The sequence below is a fragment of the Coregonus clupeaformis genome, chromosome 7 (assembly GCF_020615455.1).
Source record: "Coregonus clupeaformis isolate EN_2021a chromosome 7, ASM2061545v1, whole genome shotgun sequence".
Classification (NCBI taxonomy): Eukaryota; Metazoa; Chordata; class Actinopteri; order Salmoniformes; family Salmonidae; genus Coregonus; species Coregonus clupeaformis.
Genome location: NC_059198.1, coordinates 31,263,365 through 31,274,305, shown reverse-complemented (window position 1 = coordinate 31,274,305; position 10,941 = coordinate 31,263,365). Strand labels below are relative to the sequence as shown.

The following is a 10,941-nucleotide window of genomic DNA, read 5'->3' as shown; positions in this document are numbered from 1 at the left end:
AAATGTCTACTGCAATAATTTAGTGGTTCCATACAATGTTCAAGTCTTGAAAGTATCTTAGTCAGCACAGCAAACAGGTGGAAAACACAGCAAACCAGATCCTAGTGTAAAACACAGCAAAGGACACACTATATTCAATAAGGATTTAAATATCAAAAGGTCTTCAGACTAAAATGCACATGCAATAAATAGGCAAGACCCTTAAAATGTAGTAATAGATACAAAACACAATAATTACCTCACTGGCTGTCTCCAAGTATACACAGCCAAACACAAGTGTACTCCGGATACTTACAGCTAACACAGAGACTGTATAGAAGATGTCCTCTATGAATGGAAATTTGCAAGCTACCATAGGTCTAGTGTGGTACTTGGACACAGCAACAGCTCCATCCCAGTCTTTCCCTTCTGCCACTCCAGGCAACGCACCACCATTTTGTAGGAACAGGTGGAGGTGCTTTCTGCTGAGTCACTTCTGCCACCAATCAAAACACTCAAACAATTCATTCAAATAGACCAATAGGAAAGCATATACAATTCACATGACAACCGTAATTACTCAAATAGAGGCACCTTCACCCTGTTACACCCACACCATCATCCTGGTGCTGCCCTTGGTCACCGACCTCACTGACCTCAAGAGGCATGGTTACACACCATGGTGCTGTTCACCTGCGGGACTTGGCAGAGCTGCATAGCCGTCGAGGAGCCCATTCAGAGGGGAGGTCTTGAGCTGCGCAGGTTGGATCTGCTGGACAAAATAGAGGAAATGATCAGACTGAATGGTTATGAGGCCTTCTTGCCCATACACCGAGTTTATGGTGAGTAGATGATACTGAACTGCTCTCCTTTGTCTATGCCTCAGACTGATAACTGATAACATGATTGTTCTGATCCAATGTTTTTGTCAGCATTTGTGGTTGATATTTAGTTCCAAACAGTACCTTACCCTTTCTGGCTTTGTGTTGATATACCTCAACCTCCCCCACCACCACCACCCTAAAATTTGTATGAGGTCATCAGTATGCTCTGCCTGATAGGATTATTTTGTGTTTCACAGAGGAGGACGACTGCACTGGCTTTGTGGACAAACACTGCTGCAGTGCAATTGGCTGTAGTTGTTTCATTTGTGGGATGGTTTTGCAATCATTTTACTATAAAGTATGTTTTATTGTCACATACACAAGATAGGTGCAGTAAAATGTGTTTTTTTACAGGTTCAGCCATAGTAGTACGCAGGGGCGGTGTGTTCATTAGGGCGATATGGGCGACGCACTGCCAAACGGGAAAAGCAAGGGATTTTTTTTCTAATCAATTATATCACGGCAACAGTAGTTATCAGTGTTCTAATCTAGACGTCTGATCTGCCACTAAATGTCCAATCAGGCTAAAGTCGTGCTTCAAATGGCCCCGCCCGTTTTGGGGCGATTTCAGTCAGGTTGAAAATCGCCCAGAAGTCTCTCATAGCCTCTCATGTAAAATCTTTTTTTTTCAAATATCAGAGCTTTCAATACAATCTCTATGGGTTTCTGAGGGCTTGCACTTACGCGCTTTCGTCATACGTAACATAACCATGAACGTAACTAAGAAAAGAGCGGGTAGCAGCGTCAATCAATTCACGTACTACTATCAAGATGGCTAGCGTTCAGTGCAACTCGATTGTCTCTTTGAAAGAAGTTCACATCAAAGACCATTCAAAACGAGCTACTGGAGTGTATGCTAGCGGTCATGAGGGAACATATTGTGGAGGAGGTGAAGTCGGCGAACTTCGTAGCTATCCAAGCTGACGAGACCACGGACGTTAATACACAGACACAGCTGGTGCTGAGGTACATAGATAGCAACCACAGAGTGCAGGAGCGCTTTTTTGAGTTCCTTCCCATCTCGGAATCAACCTCAGTCTCAATCGCCAGTGTGCTTTTGGAGAGACTGAAACTGAGAGTCAAACTCATTGCGCAAGCTTACGATGGAGCCAGTGTGATGAGGGGAGAGAAGGCTGGTGTGCAGCAAAAGGTACGTGAGCATTTCAAGAATGCCCATTACGTGCATTGCTATGTGCATCAGCTGAATTTTATGCCTGATTTCAATGAGAAAGTCATTGACCGCTTTGCTGCATTGAAAGAGAGAAGAGAACAGTTTCAGTACAAGTAATGTAGCCTCTCTCTCTCTTTGTCCCTCCCTGTCTGTCTCTTTAACACACACACGCCCAAATCAGTTCACAGTTGATGTTGTTTAAAATAGTTATTTTTCATTTAAAAAAAAGTAAAACTTTTTTTTTACAAATCTATACAATTGGCCAGAATATGGTTGTTCATATTTACAAATCTATACAATTGGCCAGAATATGGTTGTTCATTTTTACAAAGCCATACAGATAGCTGTGTTTACCTTTTCTAGAAATTATTTTCAAATTCTGTTTTCAGGCAAAATGTCTATCACTGTTCATTTTCACAAATCTATACAAGAGGGCAGAATATGGAAGTGTATAAAAATTTCCTATTACCAATAACTTGCATCAATGTTTTCAGTAGCCTCTATCAAAAGCTCCTGCTTGCTTGTTGTGAATTATGCTCAGGTGCACATATTTCCAATTCAACCATGAGGCCTTTTTGAAGCAAGTAATGTGTATATCAGTATTGACTTATATGCTGCCCCTGTCTTCATGTTGTTGCTGGACATATCTTTTTTAAAATGTGTGTAGGTCACCTAAATCATCAGAAAAATTGCCCCCCCTGAGAATTTTTTCAGGAGCCGCCACTGGTAGTACGGCACCCCTGATTGGACATGATTTGGAAAGGCATACACCTGTCTATATAAGGTCCCACATTTGACAGTGCATGTCAAAGCAAAAACCAAGCCATGAGGTCGAAGGAATTGCCTGTAGAGCTCAGAGACAGGAGTGTGTCAAGGCACATAACTGGGGAATGGCACCAAAACATTTCTGCAGCATTGAAGGTCCCCAAGAACACAGTGGCCTCCATCATTCTTAAATGGAAGAAGTTTGGAACCACCAAGACACTTCCTAGAGCTGGCCGCCTGGCCAAACTGAGCAATCAGGGGAGAAGGGCCTTGGTCAGGGAGGTGATCAAGAACCCGATGGTCACTCTGACAGAGCTCCAGAGTTCCTCTGTGGAGATGGGAGATCCTTCCAAAAGGACAACCATCTCTGCAGCACTCCACCAATCAGGCCTTTATGGTAGAGTGGCCAGACGGAAGCCACTCCTCAGTAAAAGGCACATGACTGCCCGCTTGGAATTTGCCAAAAGGCACCTAAAGGACTCAGACCATGCGAAACAAGATTCTCTGGTCTGATGAAACCAAGATTGGAACTCTTTGGCCTGAGTGCCAAGCGTCACGTCTGGAGGAAACCTGGCACCATCCCTACGGTGAAGCATGGTGGTGGCAGCATCATGCTGTGGGGTTGTTTTTCAGCGGCAGGGACTGGGAGACTAGTCAGGATCGAGGGAAAGATGAACGGAGCAAAGTACAGAGTATTTAGTTCCAAACAGTACCTTACCCTTTCTGGCTTTGTGTTGATATACCTCAACCTCCCCCACCACCACCACCCTAAAATTTGTATGAGGTCATCAGTATGCTCTGCCTGATAGGATTATTTTGTGTTTCACAGAGGAGGACGACTGCACTGGCTTTGTGGACAAACACTGCTGCAGTGCAATTGGCTGTAGTTGTTTCATTTGTGGGATGGTTTTGCAATCATTTTACTATAAAGTATGTTTTATTGTCACATACACAAGATAGGTGCAGTAAAATGTGTTTTTTTACAGGTTCAGCCATAGTAGTACGGCACCCCTGATTGGACATGATTTGGAAAGGCATACACCTGTCTATATAAGGTCCCACATTTGACAGTGCATGTCAAAGCAAAAACCAAGCCATGAGGTCGAAGGAATTGCCTGTAGAGCTCAGAGACAGGAGTGTGTCAAGGCACATAACTGGGGAATGGCACCAAAACATTTCTGCAGCATTGAAGGTCCCCAAGAACACAGTGGCCTCCATCATTCTTAAATGGAAGAAGTTTGGAACCACCAAGACACTTCCTAGAGCTGGCCGCCTGGCCAAACTGAGCAATCAGGGGAGAAGGGCCTTGGTCAGGGAGGTGATCAAGAACCCGATGGTCACTCTGACAGAGCTCCAGAGTTCCTCTGTGGAGATGGGAGATCCTTCCAAAAGGACAACCATCTCTGCAGCACTCCACCAATCAGGCCTTTATGGTAGAGTGGCCAGACGGAAGCCACTCCTCAGTAAAAGGCACATCACTGCCCGCTTGGAATTTGCCAAAAGGCACCTAAAGGACTCAGACCATGCGAAACAAGATTCTCTGGTCTGATGAAACCAAGATTGGAACTCTTTGGCCTGAGTGCCAAGCGTCATGTCTGGAGGAAACCTGGCACCATCCCTACGGTGAAGCATGGTGGTGGCAGCATCATGCTGTGGGGTTGTTTTTCAGCGGCAGGGACTGGGAGACTAGTCAGGATCGAGGGAAAGATGAACGGAGCAAAGTACAGAGTATTTAGTTCCAAACAGTACCTTACCCTTTCTGGCTTTGTGTTGATATACCTCAACCTCCCCCCACCACCACCACCCTAAAATTTGTATGAGGTCATCAGTATGCTCTGCCTGATAGGATTATTTTGTGTTTCACAGAGGAGGACGACTGCACTGGCTTTGTGGACAAACACTGCTGCAGTGCAATTGGCTGTAGTTGTTTCATTTGTGGGATGGTTTTGCAATCATTTTACTATAAAGTATGTTTTATTATCACATACACAAGATAGGTGCAGTAAAATGTGTTTTTTTACAGGTTCAGCCATAGTAGTACGGCACCCCTGATTGGACATGATTTGGAAAGGCATACACCTGTCTATATAAGGTCCCACATTTGACAGTGCATGTCAAAGCAAAAACCAAGCCATGAGGTCGAAGGAATTGCCTGTAGAGCTCAGAGACAGGAGTGTGTCAAGGCACATAACTGGGGAATGGCACCAAAACATTTCTGCAGCATTGAAGGTCCCCAAGAACACAGTGGCCTCCATCATTCTTAAATGGAAGAAGTTTGGAACCACCAAGACACTTCCTAGAGCTGGCCGCCTGGCCAAACTGAGCAATCAGGGGAGAAGGGCCTTGGTCAGGGAGGTGATCAAGAACCCGATGGTCACTCTGACAGAGCTCCAGAGTTCCTCTGTGGAGATGGGAGATCCTTCCAAAAGGACAACCATCTCTGCAGCACTCCACCAATCAGGCCTTTATGGTAGAGTGGCCAGACGGAAGCCACTCCTCAGTAAAAGGCACATCACTGCCCGCTTGGAATTTGCCAAAAGGCACCTAAAGGACTCAGACCATGCGAAACAAGATTCTCTGGTCTGATGAAACCAAGATTGGAACTCTTTGGCCTGAGTGCCAAGCGTCACGTCTGGAGGAAACCTGGCACCATCCCTACGGTGAAGCATGGTGGTGGCAGCATCATGCTGTGGGGTTGTTTTTCAGCGGCAGGGACTGGGAGACTAGTCAGGATCGAGGGAAAGATGAACGGAGCAAAGTACAGAGAGATCCTTGATGAAAACCTGCTCAGGACCTCAGACTGGGGGCGAAGGTTCACCTTCCAACAGGACAACGACCCTAAGCACCCAGCCAAGACAACGCAGGAGTGGCATCGGAACAAGTCTCTGAATGTGGCCCAGCCAGAGCCCAGACTTGAACCCGATCTAACATCTCTGGAGAGACCTGAAAACAGCTGTGCAGCGATGCTCCCCATCCAACCTGACCAAGCTTGAGAGGATCTGCAGAGAAGAATGGGAGAAACTCCCCAAATACAGGTGTGCCAAGCTTGTAGCGTCATACCCAAGGAGACTCGAGGCTGTAATCGCTGCCAAAGGTGCTTCAGCAAAGTACTGAGTAAAGGGTCTGAATACTTATGTAAATGTGATATTTAAGTTTTTTATTTTAAACAAATTAGCAACATTTTCTAAACTTGTTTTTGCTTTGTCATTATGGGGTATTGTGTGTAGATTGATGATGGGAAAAACTGTTTAATCAATTTTTGAATAAGACTGTAACGTAACAAAATGTGAAAAAAAGTGAAGGTCTGAATACTTTCCGAAGGCACTGTATATATTTTTGGATAAAATATAGAATTGGGCTTTTACTACTATAGCCTAGAGAGATGCATTGAATAACATTTTCATAAATGGCAAAAAAGACAGTCAAAAAATGAAGTCCTGTCCTATGTCTAGGAGATATAAGAAAGCTTAGAAAATATACACTACCAGTCAAAGGAGTGGACTCATTCAAGGGTTTTTCTTTATTTTTTTTATTTTTTTACATTGTAGTATAATAGTGAAGACATCAAAACTATGAAATAACACATATGGAATCATGTAGTAACCAAAAAAGTGTTAAACAAATCAAAATATATTTTATATTTGAGATTCTTCAAATAGCCACCCTTTGCCTTGATGACAGCTTTGCACACTCTTGGCATTCTCTCAACCAGCTTCATGAGGTAGTCACCTGGAATGGATTTCAGTTAACAGGTGTGCCTTATTAAAAGTTAATTTGTGGAATTTATTTCCTTCTTAATGCGTTTGAGGTGGTATACAGAAGATAGCCCTATTTGGTAAAAGACCAAGTCCATATGATGACAAGAACAGCTCAGCAGTTGCGTTTTATATTTTTGTTCAGTGTAGTTTAGGTCAAACCATTCGGACGCTACAGACGCTACAGACCTTGTCTTGAAGACCGATTTTCAGGATGTCTGATGGTCTGACAAACACTGCTCTAGCTCTGCCACCTTTCACAACAGATGCAGAAATGCGACATCGGCGGATGCAGTGGATCGAGAAACATCCAATGCAAAAAATATATCTCTTGTTTAAACTGACAGATTTTGATGGGGATTTTTTTAGTATGTTACTTAGATTCAAGGGGGTAAAATAACATTCTTATAATGTTCTTTGAACGTTACTAATATTTTATTGTGTTTTTTATGGAAAAAACATTTAACGTTCTGAGAATATGACTTTGAATAGAACCATGAGGAAACCTGCAGAAAACGTTATGCTGAAGTACTGAAATTCCCACAGATGAACGCTGTTTCTTAAGGTTCTCTGAAAGTTCTGAGAACATACAGTTGAAGTCGGAAGTTTACGTACACCTTAGCCAAATACATTTAAACTCAGTTTTTCACAATTCCTGACATTTAATCCTAGTAAAAATTCCCTGTCTTAGGTCAGTTAGGATCACCACTTTAGTTTAAGAATGTGAAATGTCAGAATAATAGTAGAGATAATTATTTATTTCAGCTTTTGTGGGTTCCCAGTGGGTCAGAAGTTTACATACACTCAATTAGTATTTGGTATCATTGCCTTTAAATTGTTTAACTTGGGTCAAACATTTTGGGTAGCCTTCCACAAGCTTCCCACAATAAGTTGGGTGAATTTTGGCCCATTCCTCCTGACAGAGCTGGTGTAACTGAGTCAGGTTTGTAGGCCTCCTTGCTCGCACACGCTTTTTCAGTTCTGCCCACACATTTTCTATAGGATTGAGGTCAGGGCTTTGTGATGGCCACCAATACCTTGACTTTGTTGTCCTTAAGCCATTTTGCCACAACTTTGGAAGTATGCTTGGGGTCATTGTCCATTTGGAAGACCCATTTGCGACCAAGCTTTAACTTCCTGACTGATGTCTTGAGATGTTGCTTCAATATATCCACATAATTTTCCTTCCTCATGATGCCATCTATTTTGTGAAGTGCATCAGTCCCTCCTGCAGCAAAGTACCGCCACAGTATGATGCTGCCACCCCCATGCTTCATGGTTGGGATGGTGTTCTTCAGCTTTCAAGCTACCCCCTTTTCCCTCCAAACATAACGATGGTCATTATGGCCAAACAGTTCTATTTTTGTTTCATCAGACCAGAGGACATTTCTCCATAAAGTACGATCTTTGTCCCCATGTGCAGTTGCAAACCGTAGTCTGGCTTTTTCATGGCGGTTTTGGAGCAGTGGCTTCTTCCTTGCTGAGCAGCCTTTCAGGTTATGTCGATATAGGACTTGTTTTACTGTGGATTTAGATACCTTTTTTACCTGTTTGCTCCAGCATCTTCACAAGGTCCTTTGCTGTTGTTTTGGGATTGATTTGCACTTTTCGCACCAAAGTACGTTCATCTCTAGGAGACAGAACGCGTCTCCTTCCTGAGCGGTATGACGTCTGCGTGGTCCCATGGTGTTTATACTTGCGTACTATTGTTTGTACAGATGAACGTGGTACCTTCAGGCTTTTGGAAATTGCTCCCAAGGATGAACCAGACTTGTGGAAGTCTACAAATTATTTTCTGAGGTCTTGGCTGATTTCTTTTGATTTTAGTTAAAAGTTAAAAGTTAGGCCTTGAAAAACATCCACAGGTACACCTCCAATTGACTCAAATGATGTCAATTAGCCTATCAGAAGCTTCTAATGCCATGACATCATTTTCTGGAATTTTCCAAGCTGTTTAGTCAACTTAGTTTTTATAAACTTCTGACCCACTGGAATTGTGATACAGTGAATTATAAGTGAAATAACCTGTCTGTAAACAATTGTTGGAAAAATGACTTGTGTCATGCACAAAGTAGATGTCCTAACCGATTTGCCAAAACTATAGTTTGTTAACAAGAAATTTGTGGAGTGGTTGAAAAACGAGTTTTAATGACTCCAACCTAAGTGTATGTAAACTTCCGACTTCAACTGTAACTTTAAATGGAACCGTGAGGAAACCTGTAGAATGTTGAAGTGCTGACATTTCCACAGAAAATTTTTGTTTTTTAACATTCTCTGGTCAATTTGAGAACATTACTTGAAATAGAACCATGAGGAAACGTTATGCTGAAGTACTGAAATTCACACCTAAGAAACATATGGTTCTCAGAAAGTTATGTGCTAGCTGGGTATCCTGCAACATTCCCAGAATGTTGTGGGAAGGTTGTATGCAAAATAACCATAGGACAACCACGCTCTCACCAAGCTCTAAGAAACATATGGTTCTCAGAACGTTATGTGCTAGCTGGGAGGTTACCTTTCAAATGTGTGTGGAAATCAGTTAAAATGATTATCTGGTACTTTTCTATACTTTTTAGCCAGTAGTTCTGAAAGTAGTGCTCACGAGCCAAACGTGGTCCCTGAAAATTGCTTACTACGTCACATATGTGCAGATATGTGCGCCACGTCATTGCTCTCTCTCGCTCTGCTGTGTGTGAATTTTGCTAGCTGTCACTCAAATGGTGAGGGGCTGAAGTTCATTGGCTTGAATTTGAATTGCTAGGGGGCTAGCCCATGTGGGGGGAAATGTATAGGAAAAAGGGCACATCACAGCTTCCAGAAAAACAGTCGCTTTCAAACTAGGGATTTCGTGGCTAATTGAGGTAAAACAGTAATTCTAATAGATTTACATGTATGAACTACATATTGACACATCCAGCCCAAAGCGGGAGGTTTAAAAAATACTTAGTAGTCGCCAAAGTTCCAGTGCATGTCTTTAAATCCGTTGTGGGAAATTGTGTAGAGCTGTGACCCCTTTCAATACCGATACCATCAGCTCATGGAGGCCTGGCTGCCTGGATACTGATCTCTTGTTGATCTGTAGTTTCAGCTGATGTTCCTGCTGCAGAGAAACACAAGAAGCCCTCCTTTGGCTCCTGCTTGTCCGCTGCCTTCGCCAGGTGCTGCTGTGGATGCTGTGGTAGCAAGAAGAAAATCAGACAGTAGAGAATCATATCATCCACAAAGGTTAACACCAGACACATTTCCACACTGGATAAAAAATGAAACAAATAAATAAGCAACACAAAAACAAGCAATAAACGAACATTTGACTTGCATTCTCTGTTAGTCTTTGTATATGTTCGTCTTTTATTGATATATTTTATACATATATGTTAGCTATAATATTATATCCACAGTTAGAATAGTGCAGATGAGAGATAGAAATGACAAAGTTGCTAAACCTTCTTACGCACCTGCTAATGTTTTTATGAGTATGTGTACTGCAATACACTATTAGATGAACAGTCAGTAAAGCATTAGAAGTGTCAGAGTTGCGATTATTTAAAAAAGGGAATGTTGCATTCTAATAATACAGAGCAATGCTGTCACACAACATCTCTTATTACATTCCAGTTAAGCATCATAAACACAGCAGCGCCATAAGGGACAGTTTTCAGACACTTACATTTACATTTTAGTAATTTAGCAGAAGCTCTTATCCAGAGCAACTTACAGTTAGTGAGTGCATACATTTTTCATACTGGCCCCCTGTGGGAATCGAACCCACAACCCTGGCATTGCAAGCGCCATGCTCTACCAACAGACCATTCCTATTCATTCTTTTTTTATAACAGGGATCCAAGGGGCTGCCCCCCCAGAAGGCGACCGGTAGCTTCACCCTGGCCTGTGAGGAAGCTGGATATTTTGGAGATGATTCTCATCTCAGTATCTCTGGGGAGGCACCAGAGTGTGGAGGTGTTGATGATGATATTGATGGGGCCTGTAGCAGCGAGGCCTCTGATGGGGACCTTCTCTGTGGATCCTGTTTAGTGCTGGAGGACTTGATCCTGGAGGTCCAGTCAAACGAACTCTTACCAAGTTATTAGGAATGAATCAAGGAAATAATTTACTTTTCTATTCTTTCTCAGATGTTAAATATGGAAATCTTAGAATAAAAAAGAAGTGAAGAGCTTAGCCCACTGAAATGTGTTTAACAAACATTCACAGCTTTTTGCAATAGCATTCAAATATATTTTATAGGTCTATACCGTCGTGGTCAAAAGTTTTGAGAATGACACAAATATTAATTTTCACAAAGTCTGCTGCCTCAGTTTTTTTGATGGCAATTTGCATATACTCCAGAATGTTATGAAGAGTGATCAGATGAATTGCAATTAATTGCAAA

The 10,941-nt window shown here is 42.5% G+C and overlaps 1 long non-coding RNA gene across 1 annotated transcript; it reads left to right on the top strand.

Annotated features, from left to right (window-relative positions):
- Nucleotides 1–621: 621 nt before the first annotated feature.
- On the top strand, nt 622–10,612 carry LOC121570588. The gene is made up of 3 exons (XR_006001484.1): nt 622–821; nt 9,637–9,779; nt 10,391–10,612. It is a non-coding gene; the product is annotated as an uncharacterized LOC121570588 (long non-coding RNA).
- The last annotated feature ends 329 nt before the right edge of the window (nt 10,613–10,941 follow it).